The sequence below is a fragment of the Microcaecilia unicolor genome, chromosome 4, assembly GCF_901765095.1.
Source record: "Microcaecilia unicolor chromosome 4, aMicUni1.1, whole genome shotgun sequence".
Classification (NCBI taxonomy): domain Eukaryota; kingdom Metazoa; phylum Chordata; class Amphibia; order Gymnophiona; family Siphonopidae; genus Microcaecilia; species Microcaecilia unicolor.
In genome coordinates this window covers 28,328,987-28,347,300 of record NC_044034.1, presented here as the reverse complement: position 1 = coordinate 28,347,300, position 18,314 = coordinate 28,328,987, and the positions used below count along the sequence as shown (strand labels likewise).

At 43.3% G+C, this 18,314-nt stretch overlaps 1 protein-coding gene across 1 annotated transcript in view; it reads left to right on the top strand.

Moving 5' to 3' along the window:
- RSF1 (remodeling and spacing factor 1) overlaps positions 1–18,314 on the top strand; it is a 179,575-nt gene that overhangs the window by 45,889 nt on the left and 115,372 nt on the right. The gene's annotated exons all lie outside the window — the stretch shown is intronic.

Genomic DNA, 18,314 nt, shown 5'->3' with positions numbered 1-18,314 from the left:
AGGGCTAATGTCACAATTTGAGCCCCAAGCTCTATATACCACACCACAAGATTGTCTCCAAGATGGGGCACAAAAGTCGGCTCAGGGTGCCACAATGTCTTGAGCTGTCCCTGGGCAACTTTGATATAAAAGCATATGCACATGCCAAGGGATTGGAAAGAATTCCATGAGACACGCTCTGCATACTTTTCCCGCTTATATATTCCTCCAGAGTGGAATAAATAGCACAGCCCTGTTTACAAAAGTCTATTAACTAGTTACCATGTGTGTTCCTCCAGATGAGGCTAATCTCAGATTCTACAGCTGACGCAGGAGCAATTTGTTGTTCACCCAGTTTGCCTGTGCAGTGCTCAGAAAGACCTAGATGTGTCTCCCTCCTTCCAGCTGTTACTGCCACTCAGGCTAAAGTAGGTTCCCTTTGTTTCCAAGGCAAGGGCATGACAGGTACATCTATAGCCACCTTGCTGGTCAGACTAGATGGATCATACTGATCTTCATCTGCTGTCATTTACTGTGACAGCAGATGAAGATCAGTGCAATGCAGTGATTTAACACCACATGCTAATACCTGTATTTCAGGGGTGTAGCCAGATCTTGCGGTGGGGGGGTGGGAGCATATTTTGGTGTGCCGCACCCCCATGCTGCCCTGCCGCTCCCCACCCATGCCACAGCAAATAACTTGGCTGGTGGGGGTCCCCATCCCCAGCCAGCTGAAGCGTCCAGCACCGGTCTCCTGCGTGCTCCTTTTAGTGAAATTGAGCATGCTAGTTTCACTAAAAGGACCGTGCCGGGCTTGAGGGGAAAGAGCAGGACAGGCAACACATCGGCGCAGGAGACCAGTGCTGGACAATACTTCAGCAGGCAGGTGTTGGGGACCCCAGTCAGAAACCCAGGGGCCCAGAGGAAATTTGGGAAGGCCCAGGCCCCTGTGACCCCACCTAGCTACACCACTGCTGTGTTCATTTAACAAGTAGTGGGGTAGGAGTTGGGTGGGGACTGTCTTGCACCTTAATGTGCAATACAGTATGGCATGTTGTATGTTAACACAGTAGAAAACATGGGCCAGTTAACACTACCTTCTGAGGATAGCATTAACCCCTGAGTTCTATATATGGCGCTCAGCTTTGTGCGTGTGCCTGAGATGTACATGCAAATTAGTTGCTTAACAAGCTCCAATAACAATAATTGGGTGCTGACAATTAATGGTAATTGGCACTCAGAGTTTGAGCATGTATCTGGCTGTGTGCTTGTCTATAAGCCAGTGCACCTATCTCCCATAGCGTGTATCCCAAAAGGGGGCATATCAGGGGAGTTCCGAAAATTGGTGCACATAGCTAATTGGGTCAGTATGCATAATGTGGGTGCCAGCATTTATACCAGGGTTCAGCAGGCATAAATCTGGTGCCCAAAGTTAGGCACAAGATCTGTGCTTAAGCAGTATTCTATAAAGGGGGCATGCCCCTTTACAGAATAGTGCTTCATGCCAATTTTTTTGGCATCTACTTTTGAGTGAAACGAAAGGAGTGGGAAATAGACTAGACCGACCAGGAATGAACAAGGACATCCCCTGTGTTGTGGACCATCATCCGACTAAACTCTCCTACACTGACTGTCTTTCTACTATTCCGCTGGCCTGCGATCATCTCCTGCACTTCAGCTGCAACCAACACTTCACCCTCCACAATCACCCATTTGGCTGGCGAACGACCCCAAGCTTGAATTTGGCAGTTGACGTCGCTGCTTGGCTCCATAACTATACGGAGCGAGAACTGTAGCTCCAGTACCTGCCACCTGCGCCTCTCCACCGAAACAACGCTTAGGACGGCCTGAGACCGATTGATTGCCAACTAATCATTGTCTCTCCTTTCTCTAGGTCTTTTAAATTTTTTGAACGGGAAATATTCCTGCCTCCATTAGCTGTACTCTGCCTAAACCATAACTCCAGGATCTCCTATCCCTTGTGGTTCGCCGCACTAGCTGCCTTGGGGGCCGGAGCAGACGGATGAAGAGAGCAGATTTTAACTTTATTCCCATTATACAAAATCAACATGGACTGTATAGACGCTTCACCTCTCTTCTTACCAAAAACCACCTTTATAAATGTAGAATGTCTAATCGTGATAAGCTTCTATTGACTGGTATGGCTGGTTATTATAATTACTCTCCAACTATTGAAAGGCAACTTTAAAAAAATTTCCACTTCCCCATACTTAGAGGCCTCTTACCGAAATATTTCAGTGGGCTACATTAATGCTAGATCTGTTGTCAATAAAACTACAATTATTTCAGATTGGATTACGTCAGAAAACCTTGATCTCATTTTCATCACTGAAACCTGGATTCACTCCCAAACTGATCCGATAATTCTTGAACTATGCTCTCCAGGTTTTAAAATTATCCACTGGTCCAGAAAGAATAAACGAGGTGGAGGCATTGCACTCATCTATCGTTCTAATTTCACAATTGAAATCACCGCCGAATTCACCTCATCTCATCTAGAAATTGCCTCGTTCAGAATATTTAATAAATCCTTGCATGGTCACCTGATCTGCATCCTCTTCTATAGACCACCCGGTAATTGGAATGACAGCCAGCCTACCTTCATGGACTTTGTCTCCAACACGTGTATATAATTCCAACATTCTTATATTAGGTGACATAAACCTTCACCTAGAGGATCCTCACTCAATTAATACACGTGAGTGTATGGATTTTCTCCATTCCTGTGATCTCTCATGGTCAAATCTGCAAGCTACTCATATCAAAGGGCACACACTTGTTCTACTTTCATACAAATTGGCCACTGATTTCAACCTACAAATAACATATACTAACTGGTCTGAAACCCCTTGGTTGATCACTACAAATTAAATTTAACCCTATTATTGCGGAAGAAAGGTTCTCCCCGCACAGTCAATCTTATGACTTATTGTACAAGAGGTCAAATTGACGCTAAGATGTTCTGGCAACTGTTCTATGATAACGAATGGTCAGCTTGTACAGACTTCCTCTCTGGGATGAAAGATGTAGAAACATATTAGATGTTTTAGCTCCAGTAAGAACACGAAAATCAAAGCGTCATGACCCGATGCCCGGGTTCAATGATGATTTAAGAAAACTCAAAACCCTTTCCAGGAAACATGAGCGAGCATGGAGAAAGGGAAAAAAATGAAGTTACTTTTAATGCATGGAAACAAATGCATAGAAAATACAAATATGCTATAAGGCAGTCCAAAAGGCTTTACTATAAAACAAAAATAGGCCCAAACTACAAAGACCTGAAGAAACTTTATTATTATTTCATCAACAGATTAACAGATACTACACTTCTCTCAATACTGATACACCTGCTGTCAGTGTTGCCACATTTTTTAAAGAAAAAATAACAAAATTATGCAATTCATTACCAAAGCACAACTCTGAACTTGATCATTTCATAAGTGACCTGGATTCAATTGCGGGAGAGTACCCAGCAGATCGGAACTTATCGGCATTTGCACCATTAACCAAAGATTCAGTTTCCCAGGGGATCCATAGATTTTCAAGTACCTATTGTACTGATATCTGCCCCAACCACTTAAATCCGTCCCTGTCTGCTTCACCGCAGACCTCACTGATCATCTAAACTTCATGCTTGCAAATTGCTTCTTCCCGGAGGATCTGGGCAACATCCTACTCACTCCAGTATCTAAGGATGTCAAGAAAAAAAGTAACGATCTCGCTAATTAATTATCATCCAATTGCAGGATTCCGCCCCTTCATAGCACCGAAACCGCGCTAATTACCCTCTTGACCAACTTTAAAAAGGAAATAGTAGTAGGCAATAGCATACTCCTTCTCCAATTTGACATGTTAAGTGCTTTTGACATGGTAAACCATGACATTCTATTATACCTTCTCGATTACTTTGGTATGGGGGAAATGTATTTAGATGGATAAAGGGTTTTCTTACCTCTAGGACTTACCATGTAAAATCTAATTCAACACTATCACCGCCGTGGAAAGCCTACTGTGGAGTTCCCACAAGGCTCGCCTTTATCCCCTACCACTGTTCAACATAATGTTGATCCCTTTGACTAAATCCTTATCCAATCTTGGCCTCAACCCATTTATCTATGCTGATGACATCACAGTCTACATCCCCTTTATTTATTTATTGCATTTGTATCCCACATTTTCCCACCTCTTTGCAGGCGCAATGTGGCTTACAATACATCATGAATAATGGAAATGTGTTAGAAAATATACATTTAGTATTACAGTAGGATCTTGGGCAACATGATAAAGAAGAAACATAGTAGTATAACAAACAGAAATGACTTGTTCGAAATCATCCAAAGAAATCAATCTTGGCTTGCATATTATGAACAAATGGGCTATTACTTTTCAAATGAAGCTGAATAATGAGAAAACGCAATGCCTTATCCTTTCATCTATCCATAATAGGTTTAAACCTTCATCTTTAATAACTCCAAACCTCACCCTTCCTATCTCTGAGAGCCTAAAAATACTTGGGGTAATTATCGATCGCAGCCTGTTGCTAGTTAGCCAAACTAATTCCACTGCAAAGAAAATGTTCTTTTCATTGTGGAAACTCAAACGGATAAAATCTTTCTTCCCTAGAGAAGTATTTTGATATCTAGGTCAATCACTGATATTAAGTAACCTAGACTACTGTAATGGAATATACGCAGGATGCAAAGAACAACTTGTAAAGAAACTTCAGACTGCCCAAAACACAGCAGCAAGACTAATCTTTGGCAAATCTAAATTTGAAAGTTCAAAGCCCCTTCGAGAGAAATTGCACTGGCTCCCAATAAAGGAACGAATTACCTCCAAAATCTGCTCCCTAGTCCACAAAATTCTTTATGGAGAAGCCCCAGGATACATGAACACCCTAATCAACCTTCCAGCTAGGAATACATCAAGCACATCCTGTTCATTCCTAAATTGCCATTATCCTACCTGTAACGGCCTCAAATATAAATCCACTTATGCGTCATCCTTTTCCTTTATCAGCACCCAATTGTGGAATGCACTGCCAAAAGCTGTCAAAACTACTCAAAACCATCTCAACTTTAGGAAATTACTCAAGACCAGCCTATTCCGGAAGGCCTACCCCCAGGCTCCAACATAAAACCCAAAGTCCTTCAAAACAGCATATAAATGGACTCTCTTACCTTTACCCTTTTTCCCTTATACCCTGTTCTTTCTATCCACGCTGACCACCACAATCTATTGTATTTGTATAACTACTGGACTGGCGATAGCCTTTTCGGTCTATTGTAAGCCACATTGAGCCTGCAAACGTGGGGTATAATGTGATAAATCAAAGGGTAAATGACGATGATACAAGCAGATGTAAAAATATGGTCTTGAAAAAGACCTTCGTTAAAATACTAGAAAACAGGCATAAGATGAGCTGTCTGCAGTTTGTCATTTACCCTTTGCTGATCTTACATATGTTACATAAAGACTCCTGAAGCAGGCTCGCTGCTGAAACATGGTTCTGTGTTGAGTCTTTACTAATAAACAGTTTATCATTATTTGAAGTCTCCTTGTTCACTCCTGATCAGCCAGGTCTATTTCCCACTCCTTTCGTTTCTCTGTATTTTACAGTGGGATCTCAGTGTTCCTGCGCTTCGGCAGACCTTCACTGAACCATCTACTTTTGAGTGCCATTTATAGAATCTGGCCCTAGGTGTTTAGTTTGTGTTAACTACCTTTATATATAGGAAGATGCTGTGCACATCCAAAGCAGTTAACAGAGTGTTAATTTTGGTGATTACCATGTGCTAACTACAAAATTTTAATGCAGCTTGCTTAAAAAAAAGGGGGGGGGCAGGAGGCAGCAGTTCTTGAGCATGAATCTCCACTGAAAGGTCCTGCACTGGCTTGGCGTGCATTTGAAGCAGCCTAGAAAGACGTGCAATGGCACATAGGAAGAATGCTGGATGTGGGACAGAGATAAGGAAGAGGAGGTGAGATGCTGGATTTTGGGAGGGAAGGCGGAAATAAGATGCTGGACTTGGAGGTGGGTGGAGAGGAGAAGAAGAAATGAGAGGGATGGGAGGAGTTTAAAAAGGTGAAGGAGAGATGCTGGACTGGGGGGAATAAGAAGGGAAAGAAGAGATGTTAGACAGGTGGGGGGGAGGGGGTATGGAGAGGACTTTAAGCTGCCCCTGAGAGCTGGTTAGGAGGTGACGTGCGCATTGCTGAAAGTTCACCTAGGGCATCAGATGCCCCTGGGACAGCTCTGTGAACCATGCAACTTCACCTGATAGTGCCCGTCTGTGTCAGTAAGCAGCTAACCGATTCACAGTGCACAGCAACATCTACGACCAATGATAGCCATTAAAAGTATATGCCAGAAATACTTGAAATCATAAATTGCACTAGGACAACACAGAGAATTTGAGAAACCCAAGTGTGTGGCCCATGACTGAAAACACCTGCTTACTGATCCTGGCCACTGTAGTATCAATAGCTGAACTTGGCAAGAGAAAGCATTAGTAGGGTTAGCATATTGCCTTTGTTTTTAGGAATACTGGAGCTGACTTCACAAATGTACTATCAGGAAGGAAATGATAAGCCTTTTAATAAATAAACTATTATAAGATTTATGTTTGTCCACAAGGGGAGGGAGCAAGTATACCATTTGGCAATAGGACTCTATCCCAACTATCTATACACTTACCCCATATTTTATTGACAGCTTTACAGTCTCCTGGCAAATTTGGCAAGTATAACGGATCTCTCCTGCTACTGGAAGCAGACCAAACCTTGATCCATTGCAGTTTCCCCCAGTCTGTATGCCTTAGACCACATGTGGGTTATGGAAGAAAGTCACCAGTGCCTGATGCTGAGGTCCAGACCAGCACGTGATCTTTACTCTGTGTTCTCGGTACTTCACAGCAACATGAGCTGTCAGTGGTGCCCTTTAAGCATGCTGGAGTTTATTTGGGTCATCGTTTGTGTAGCCACACATACCTCTCTGCTTTGCAGCATGACTCCTGTATCTTCAGAATTAACAGGCAGCATATTGGTCATAGGTCGCCAGATCCTGTTTTGTACTTTATACAGTATGTTAACACACTGCACCATCACCTTGTCCTCCCGTGCCACCTTTTTTTTTCCTCCATCTTTCAGTGCTTCCCTGGCTTTTCTTACGATCATGTGTCTTCTCCCTTGTACACACTGCCTTTTAGATTTCCTTTCTTTTATTTCATCTACAGCCCATCAATCGGTTTTACATCTAATGTTTACAATACACATTTTTGAATACTTAGCTGTGCTTTGGGATTGCATAAGAATAGCTATTCTAGATCAGACCAATGGTCCAACTAGCCCAGTATCCTGCTTCCAGCAGTGGCCAACTCGGGACATAAGTATCTGACAGAATACCAAATAGTAGCAAAATTCATGCTACTGTTCCCAGGGACAAGCAGTGGCCTTCCCTATGACTGTCTCAATATCAGACTATGGACGTTTCCTCCAGGAACTTGGCCAAACTTTTTTTTTCCTTAAGTTCCTGGAGGAAAGTTTCCAGTTGGAAAGCACTATTCCAGTGTGTAGCCCCTTCCTTGCCACCAATTTCTGATCTGTGCTAGTTGTGGATCTCAAAAGTACAAATTTAATTTTCGGCATGTCCAGTCCTCCTTGTTTCTAGAGTCTGTATAAGACAAGGGTTCTCAACCCAGATCTCGGGTCACATCTAGCCAGACAGGTTTTTTGGGATATCTGCAATGAATATACATGAAATAGATTTGCATAGAATGGAGGTAGTTCATTCAAACTTATTCATGCTCATTGTGGGTATCTTGATAATCTGATTGGTTAGATGTGTACCGAGAACTGGTTTGAGAACCCCTTGTATAAGGTAGTACATTTTACAGTGTGAAGAATATTAGCATTCTGGAAGGCCAGTTATTTATGTATTTAGTGTATACATTTTCAGTAGTAGGTCAAGGTGAGTTACATTCAGGTGTAGTTCTGTCCCTTGTTGGGCTTATAGTCTAAATGTTGGAAGCCTAGCTGTAGGGATGTACATTCATTTGTTTTTAGCTTTGTTTTTTTCTATCTAACCAGGTCCTCATGAGCGACCAGGCTTGACTTTGGGATCTCCTGATCCCTTTGCAAGTGAGCAATTACAGATCTGCCTAATATGGCAGTACTGGGGCGCAATAAGGTGTAATGGTATATATATTTTTCTTCAGCACTATGGAATAAAACAGGGGCCCTTTTACTAAAGGGTTGCCATGTGGCAATCCGGACCTACCGCCAGCCCAACTTGGTCACTGGCAGTAGTTCTGCTTCCAGCGCGTTCCATTTCCAGTGCTGCTGGATTAAAAAAATATATACCGCGGGGTTACCGCCGGGGTAGCACGGGACCTACATGACCACACGGTAAGTACAAACTTACTGCATGACCATGTATTTTCTCAGGCTTTTTACCCGCTGTGGTAAAAAGGGTCCTGGCGCATGGCAAAAATGGCTACTGCTGGGCCCTTTTTAACCAAATAACCCAGAAAAAGAATGTAGATGTCATTGATGATACATTGAAACCCTTTGCATAGTGTGCAGCGATGTCTAAGAAAGGAAATAGAATGTTAGGAATTATTAGGAAAGGAATGGAAAACAAAAATGATTGTTGTAATGCCTTTGTATTGCTCCATGTTGCTACCACACCTCAAATACCGTGTGCAGTCCTGGTCACCGCAACTCAAAAGAGCTAAATTAGAAAAAGTACAGAGAAGGGTGACAAAAAAGATAAAGGGGATGGGACAACTTCCTTATGAGGAAAGGCTAAAGCGACTAGGGCTCTTCAGCTTGGAGAAGATGTGATCGAGATATGAGATATAATAGAGGTCTATAATATACTGAGTGGAATGGATAGACATGAATTGCTTGTTCGCTCTTTCCAGAAATACTAAGACTAGGGGGCACGCAATCTTGCTGAGCAGACATTTACAGTCTTTGTCCCGCAAATGACAAGACGAATTCGGATAGGCTGAAGTGGTCTTTGATGGCAGCTCCAGTAGTTGGAACATAAGGACAGTGCCAGACAGACTTCTGTGGTCTTATGTTCCAGAAACACCAAAGAAATACCATGATCAAGCCTATAATATCATGTTAATTGTTGATTTAAAATTTGAATTGATAACTAATGTGACTGTTGGGTAGACTGTTCAGATCTTTATCTGCCATCACTTACTATGGTACTATATAATGAAGCTACTAAGTAAATTTAAAACAAACCAGAGAAAATATTTCTTCACTCAATGTGTAATTAAACTCTGGAATTTGTTGCCGGAGAATGTGGTAAAAGCAGTTAGCAGGGTTTAAAAAAAGGGTAGGATAATTTCCTAAAAGAAAAGTCCATAAGCCATTATTAAAATGGACTTAGGAAAAGCCACTGCATATTTCTAGGATAAGCAGCATAAAATCTGTCTTACTGTTTTGGGATGTTGCCAGGTACTTGTGACCTTGATTGGCCACTATTAGAAACAGGGTACTGGGCTTGATGGACCTTCAGTCTGTCCAAGTATGGCAATGCTTACGTTCTAACTGTTGCTCATAACTGTGCACTATTTATCAGTAGACAAACTAGAAGAACATTGTAGCATATTAAGTGACAGCAGATAAAGGCCAGTATAGTCCCATCTAGTCTGCCCAGTAAGGCGGCTACAGTTGTACCTACAGTGTCCTTGTTTAGAGTTGTAACTACTGCTCTGTGCAGATCACACCCCTCTATGGCCTTGTTTGGGATTGTACACCTGCTGTTCCATGTATACTATCGAGAAATAAGGCACAATGGGGTCCTTTTACTAAACTGCAGTTAAAAAGTGACCTTAGTGTGCCCTTAATGTGGTGTTTGTCCCATGCACCAAGGCCATTTTTACTACAGCTGGAAGATGGCAGATTTTCTTTTTTTTTGCTATTAATGGCCATGCACTAATATTGCCAATAATGTGTGGCCATTAAAAAGAAATACCACATGAACGCTTACCGACACCTGTTGTGTAGGTGGTAAGGGCTCATTTGGTAATCCTGCACTTAACTAGTTAGCGTGCTGTAATATAGCTGCCCACTCTGTCACACCAACTCTTCTCAGGCACATCATACCTTATGAGTTTATCTTGTTGGGTAGATGGACTGTACAGGTCTTTGCCATCATCTACTATGTTACTATTGGGCTCATTTTCAAAAGAGAAGGACGTCCATCTTTCGACATAAATCGGAAGATGGACGTCCTCCCAGGGACGTCAAAATCGGTATAATCGAAACCCGATTTAGGATGTCTCCAACTGCACTCAGTCGCAAGGACGGCCAAAGTTCAAGGGGGCGTGTCGGAGGCGTAGCGAAGGTGGGTCTTGGGCGTGCCTAACAGTTGGATGTCTTTGACCCATAATCGAAAAAAACAAGGACGTCCCTGACGAACACTTGGACGTTTTCACCCGAACCTATTTTTCTTAGGACTAGGGGCAAGATGCACAAAAGTCCTCGTTAGAGCCGTTACGTACTGAATTCCATAACGAATCGGTACGGAACAGCTATGCACGAAGGAAAGGGAATGCAAATGAGCTGCTCGTTGCAGCTCACTTGCATTCTCTAACCATTCGTTAAAACCGTCGATAATCGGCCCGTAAAGCATGCGCAGAGCAGCCAAGTGTTATGCTGGCTGCTGTGCGCATGCCAAAAACGTAAAAAAAAAAAACACGCCCTTTATGGATGGCCTCCCCCCCCCCCCACCCGAAGTCACCGCTGCTCCCCACTAGGTTACTTACGTCAGACGAGGGCAGGCCCAGGAGGAATGGAGGGACGTCGGAGGAGGCGATCAGCTGTTATTGCCCTTGCAGCGCCTTCACACAGAGGTGAGAGGTGCTGCGCAGGCCTGGTTTCAGACGGAAGGGGGCCCGGTGGAGGGGGGAGCGGCGGAGACCACCTCAGGGGGGGCGGTGGGGGCAGGGCATGGGGCAGAGGATGGCGGGAGATGTTTTTTCTAAAAAAGGAGAAAGGAAGGGAGGGAGGGAGCGGGGCTGGGGCTGCATAAAAAAGTCACGATTTTAATGCAGAGGGGAGGAGCGGCGACCTCGGGCAAGGGGGGCAAGGCCGTTCATAAATGACGCTCCTGATGAGCGTCTTTGCCCCCTCCTGATTTTTTTTCTCACATTGTTTTTGAAGCCGGGCAGCCCCAACGAGAGGTACAGACCTCTCGTTAGCTTTCCCAGAGTTTTCCAGCGTTAGGGCAAGCGGAAAACCTTAGTGCATCTCATTTCAATAGGGTTTCTACACAATTTGCTCATCTGCATTCCGTTTTCGTTTGCTGCTACCATGTCGGAAATTGGGCTTTAGTACATGCCAGGGTTAAAAACTTGTTTAAGTGTCGTTAAAGGCTCGTTTAGTTTAGTGCTTCTTGTCCTAAGGCACAAAAAGGTGCCTGAAATGACCAGATGGCCACCGGAGAGAATAGGGGATGACCTCCCGTTACTCCCCCAGTGGTCACTAAACCCCTCCCACTCTCAAAAACCATCTTTCAAAATATGTCGTGCCAGCCTCTATACCAGCCTCAGATGTCATACTCAGATCCATCTTCGGATAATGCAAACAAAAATCCCTCAGTCTCTGGTAAAAAAATATTAATTATTCTCCACTAGAACCAGGACAACTGCTACCAGCGCATTCAGGTCTCTGGAGCAGTTTTAGTGGGTACTGCAGTGCACTTCAGACAGGCGGACCCAGGCCTATACCTGTTACATTTGTGGAGGGAACAGCGAGCTCTCCAAAACCCACCAGAAACCCACTGTACCCATATATTGGTGCCCCCATTCACTCATAAGGGCTATGGTAGTGGTGTACAGTTGTAGGTAGTGGGTTTTGGGGGGCTCAGCAGCTGCGAGCAATTTATGAAGTCCACTGCAGTGCCCCCTACGGTTCCCGGTTGCTCTCCTGGCATGTCAGGGGGACCAGTGCACTACAAATGCTGGCTCCTCCCACAACCAAATGGCTTGCGTTTGGCCGTTTTATACATGGATGTCTTTGGTTTCGAAAATCACCGAAAGTCAGAAACGTCCATGTCTAGGGATGACCAAATCTAGGAATGCCCAAATTTAAGGATTTGGACGTCTCTGACGGTATTTTCAAAACAAAAGATGGACGTCATCTTGTTTCAAAAATACGGGTTTCCCCACCCCTGGATTTCGCCATTTTGCAAGGACGTCCAAATCACAACTTGGATGACTCTTTCGAAAATTCCCCTCTATGTGACACTTCTCATCCCACAAAAATGTTAAAATAATTTTTAGGCACGTGGTTAGCATGCACCCATTTTGAACGTAACACAGGAAAACACAGTAAGCCATTTTAAACTGTGATAAGCTTACAGCAGCATAGTAAAAGGGCCTTTATATTTGTGGTGTTGCCCATGAAACAAAAAAAAAAAAAAGAGAAAATGAACAAAATGAAAATCCCATAAATGACATGGGGAACATAAACAGAGTGAAGATTTCTGGCTTGTATGTCCCCTATTCAGTGACAGCGGTTAAAAATTCTTAACATGACTTTTTTATATTCATGGTGGTATCCTCTGTGCCCTTTATAAGTTTTCTAATCTGTTGCTATTACTTCTGTAACTCTTTAGATGTATATATCACTGTTTAGACAAACATATGGATTTACTGTAGTTGAGGCTAAGAAAAGTTTGAGTTCTCCTTCATGCTCTCATTCCATCCACATTTACACAGCTGCCAGCCTCTTGCTTTCTCTGTGGTGTAGACTACAAGTGGTCTGTGTTTTATTACATTTATACCTCCCATCTCAATGGCTCGCCCAAAGCAGCCTAGAGCAAATGTTTATTCTGTTACTTAGCTTCCCACTATTCCAGAACTTGTGGGATAGTTGTGTTCATCACTAGCAAGTGGAGACAGAGATCTGAAAACTGAGCTGAGATATATCTCTCGTGGCATCCAGTCCAGCTCCTCAGTATTTTCTATCTCCAGCAGGTGGATCGACACTCTTTTTCAGCTTCTGAATAATTTGCTCCTGGTTCAGTTGGTCATTTGGTTCCCAGTTGAGCTTTGCAGGTGGCTTGAGTCTGCAGAGTCCTATCTGGAGGATTTCAGATCCCTGTCTCTGGTGCCCTGCAAATTTACTTCTTCCTTCCCTTCACCTCTCCCCTATTTTCTGTGGAGCTGTCCTTTTCCAGCACAACAACTGGAAAAAAAAAAGTTTACTAAAGAGCGCAGGACAGAGTATCAGTCCTGATCCTTTCTCATCTGGGGGTAAGACTTGTGAAGACTGTGAGCTTGGGGGGAGAAGCCGACAGTGGTAAGTCTGACTAAAGTTTGAGTCAGACCTGCTTGGAAGGCTGCAAGTTCTACTTGGTGCAGGGGGAGGGGTCCTGACTCACCTCTCCGGACCACGTTGTGATGGGGTAAATGGCAACTCCTGCAGAGGCAGTTTAGCTGTGTCCCTTCTGTGGGACCTGCCGGCCGGCAGCAGGGCATTGCAATGCGTGCAAGTCAGGAATCCTGCAGGATGTGGAGGAAATTGCAGCAACACTTCTTTGGATTTGGTTCAGTATCTGAATATGCTGGGGACTTCGGGCTCTCTGTCAGGGCCAGTGTGCATTTTGATGCAGGAGAGTGCAGGAACAGATGCCATTTGGCAGGGCCAACTGACAGGAACAGCCTCTGATAATGCGCAGAGCGCAGCTGCCATTTTACAGCTTCAGAGCCTAACAGCATTCAGCTGCATTGGTATTTTTGTTTTCTCCAGAGTTTATATTGTTCTTACACCAAACCTATTTACTGAAGCAAGGACAGTCAGAGGAGCTGCAAGGTGCTTCAGTTTTTCACCTAGCTGCCCCTCCTGCTTCTAAGAGATGTCGTTTAGATCTACTGGTGTGGGCAGATGAGGCTATCTCTGCGTCTCCCTCATTATCTGATGTGACCTCAGTCTGTTCAGAGGAGCCTTTGTTGAAGGAGCCATTAGAGGAGGGGGATGATTTGAAAGTGCTGAAATTGTTTCATAAAGAAATAGTAACAACGGATGCCAGCAAGTCAGGTTGGGGAACTCATTGCAAGATCCATCTGGCACAGGGTACCTGGATGGAACAGAAGTCTTAGTGGTCGACAAATTGCTTGGCATTCAGGGTAGTTTGGAATACCTTAAGCGATTTCACTCTCTTACTGGCAGGAGCCCCGATGCGAGTTTTCTCCAACAAAGTGACAGTCGTGGCTTATATCAACAAGCAAGGCAGGATTTGCAGCCATCTGATGGTGGGGCAGGCGGCCTCCTTCTTGAGATTGGCAGAGAAAAATTGCTGCTTGTTGGCAGCTCACATTGCTGGGTCCTTGAATATGGAGGCATCCTTTCTCAACAGGCACTCCTTGGACCCGGGAGAAAGGGAATTATCCAGCCAGGGTTTTCAGCTGATAGTGAACTGAATTGATTCTTCGCTTCTGGACGATGGTGATGAAAATGAATGCCAAAGTGCCCATGTTCTTCAGCCGTTGGAAAGAAACGGGCTCGATGAGGATCGATGCCCTACTGCAGCCCTGGCTAGAGACACATCATGTGTTCTCTCCTTGGGCCATGGTAGGCCGTGTATTGAAAAGGATTGTATTGCACCGGGGTCGAATAATTCTCACAGCCCTAGGTTGGCCTGGTAAATGGACCCGATTTGACTGCTGGACGGGGATCTTGTCTGTCTTGCACAGGTACATGGCCTATTGAAGAAAAATCCGGTATTCATGGAGGATCTGTGCTGCTTTGGGTTTAGGCTTGGCCATTGAAATGGTTTGGTTGAGACGAAAAGGTTATTCTGATTCAGTCATTGCTACTATGCTGCAGGCTCAGATACACTGTACGTCCGTGTCGTATACAAGGGTGTGGAGGACGTTCGAGGGCTGGTGTTCTGAGAGCAAACTTTCTCCCTTCTCTGCTCAGATCGCGCACATCCTAGCCTTTCTCCAGGAAGGTCTTTAGAAAGGATTGGTATTGGGTTCTCTAAAAGTTCAGGTTTCGGCTTTGGCCTGTTTAAGGGACCAACTACAGAAGACATCTCTTGTGGCTCACCTGGATATTGTTCAGTTCTTTTGTAGAACGGGCCCCTTGCGGCTTTCCTTCGTATGCCGCTTGCAGCTTTCCTTTCGTACGCAGTGTCCAGAGTGGCACCTTAATTTAGTCCTTCTGGCTCTTCAGAAGCCTCCTTTTGAGACACTGGAAGGCTTCCTTGAAAGATCTTAGGTTAAGACAGCATTCTTGGTGGCTTTTGCATAGGCACATAGGGTTTTGGAGCTTCAGGCTCTCTTGTTGGGAACCCTTTATCTGCTTTTTAGAGGTGGGGGTCTCCTGTGCATGGTTCTTTTCTTCCAAAAGTGGTATCAGCATTTCATCTCAACCAATCTGTAGATTTTCTGCCCTTTCACAGAGGGGATGAGGAGGCTCAGTATTTTTCCCTGAAGCTTCTCGATGTGCATAGAGGCCTCATTAGATATCCGGAAGTTGAGTTTCGCAGATCGGATAAGAGTGTTTGTGCTTTTTGTAAACAGAAACTTGGCCTCTTGGCTTCCAAACCCACAGTTGCTAGATGATTGAAGGAGACTATCATGTCAGCTTTTTTGCTTGTGGGGAAGCAGGCTTCTCAGGCCTTGTGGGCTCACTATATGAGGCGTACATCAACATCCTGGGTGGAGACTACCTTACGGTCTCCGTTGGATATTTGCAAGCTGGCGACATGGTTGACACTGCATACCTTCAAGCATTGCAGGGTAGATGTTGTAGTGCACTTGGAAGCCAGCTTTGGGGCTTCGGTTCTCAGGCCGGCAGTGCCAGGATCAGACCCATTCCAGGGATTGCTTTTAAACATCCTACAGATTCTGGAATAGTGGGAAGCTACATGATGGAAGGAGAAGTTAGGTCTTACCTGATCATTTTTTTTGATTGGTCCTTCTCCACTATTCCAGAGGCCTGCCCGAGGTTTCTGAGATGTTTAGACAGTGCAAAGTAATGTGTCAAATAACAAAACTGTCACCTTGAATGGTACTTCTTTCATATCTCTTGTTCTGTACAAGTTATCCAGAGATGAGAGAGGTCCACACGTATTTGCTCTTCTGGTTAGTGTTAGGTTAGCAAGATGTTGTGTTTATTCTGAGATTTTTTATTTCCTTACTGCTTTGTCCACATAAATACTGAGGAGCTGGACTAGATGCCAAGAGAGATATCTCTCAGTTGAGTTTTCAGTTCTCTATCTCCGCTTGCTGGTTGATGGACACAACTATCCCACAGGTTCTGGAATAGTGGGAAGGACTAATGAAAAGAAAATTATCAGGTAAGATCTAATTTCTCCTAAAATGCAGTTCATAAAATGAATATATAAACAATTCAAAAATCAAATTGCAAAATAACAGTAATATTCATTATAGCAAACATTTTAAGATAAAACCATAATACCCTGTCACTCTTCTGAAAGTGATTTTATTTATTTATTGGGATTTATTAACCGCCTTTATGAAAAGATTTGCCCAAGGTGGTGTACAGCAGGTACATTTTAATATAAAACTTACAATTTTGTTAACAGCATAACAATAGTAAAATAGCCAAGAAGTGGAGGAGTGGCCTAGTGGTTAGAGCACTGGTCTTGCAATCCAGAGATGGCCGGTTCAAACCCCACTGCTGCTCCTTGTGATCTTGGACAAGTCACTTAACCCTCCATTGCCTCAGGTACAAACTTAGATTGTGAGTCCTGGGACAGAGAAATATCCAGTGTACCTGAATGTAACTCACCTTGAGGTACTACTGAAAAAGGTGTGAGCAAAATCTAAAAAATAAATAAGAATATTTCCTAAATACAATGAATGAGGTAGAACTACCATGAAACAATATCAAACATATACACATTTAACAGCACTAGAATTAAAAAAACCAGAGATACAATACAATGTTAGCATTATTTTTATTTATTTTTGTTACATTTGTACCCTGCACTTTCCCACTCATGGCAGGCTCAATGCGGCTTACATGGGGCAATGGAGGGTTAAGTGACTTGCCCAGAGTCACAAGGAGCTGCCTGTGCCTGAAATGGGAATTGAACTCAGTTCCTCAGTTCCCCAGGACCAAAGTCCACCACCCTAACCACTAGGCCACTCCTCCACTTATTAGGTGTATTATTATATTAATAATACACCTAATAAGCATGCATTAGAGTATTCAATAACATAGATATGATGCTAAAGAATTTCTACAATATGGCATTCCATATAGCTGAGGGACCAAGAGCAGATATATGATGGGAACAAGATGTGTGGTACAATCTGTTGGGATTATTTGATGGTTAGCTAAACTCTACTCTTTCTTTGGAATAGGCCAGCAGTGTCATTAAGAATTATACCAATCAATAAAGTGAGAATTTACTAAAAATTAGCCACCCTCCTGACTCCTCAGTATTACCTAATACAGCATATAGCAAATATGCCTCATGCTCAGGACTTTATGATCTTTATCATTATTTAATCCTTCCTTCTGCCATTTTCTTTAGTATTTAAATGCAGGCATGTACATCTAGTGGTGGGGAATATTACTTGTATGGTGGACACTTTTGGCAAGATTGTAGGCGTTTTGTTTTTATATTCTGTTAGGTTGGTGTTGGACCAAGTTCAGGATCCTGTGGATAATGTAATGAGGTGGAAGCGTCTTGTTCATAGTAATACCAAGTCAGTTACCACCTAGGTGTTTCTCTTATAATAAATGTTTCCCAAGCATCCTACTGAGGAGTTAAGTGCTTCAGACTTGTGTCTGTATAGTTTCAACAGATTTTTGAGCTCTAGACCTTATTTTAAATGTCTGCTCAGCTGCTGTCAACCATTTAATACAAACTGCTCCTTTTCTTCGGATTCTCCTGTTTTTTCTTAATTGGCTAGTAACTTGATTTACAGCTTGGAAATCCTAGAATTTGGCTTATTTGACAGTCCTAAGTTTGATGAGTTCAGCAGATTCCTTGTACAGCTTTGTACATAACTTTTCTAGAAGAGCACTGCCTTGCATTGGATTGCAGTTAGATCTGCTGTTTGATTTCCAGAGTAGTTTAAATGAAATATAAATCTTGGCTTTGCCTTCTGTTCTTACTCTCATTTTCTAGCTGTTGGAAGTTTTGTTTGAATCTTTCCCTAAGGTTTTAGGCTGTGCTGCTTTTCATATATTGTGGGTACAAGGCAAACATTTTCTAAGATAACATGGCTAAAAAATGGTGTTACACAGTATAAAAATAGCAAAACATTGATGTTTACATTACCTTTACCCCTCAGATATTCCAC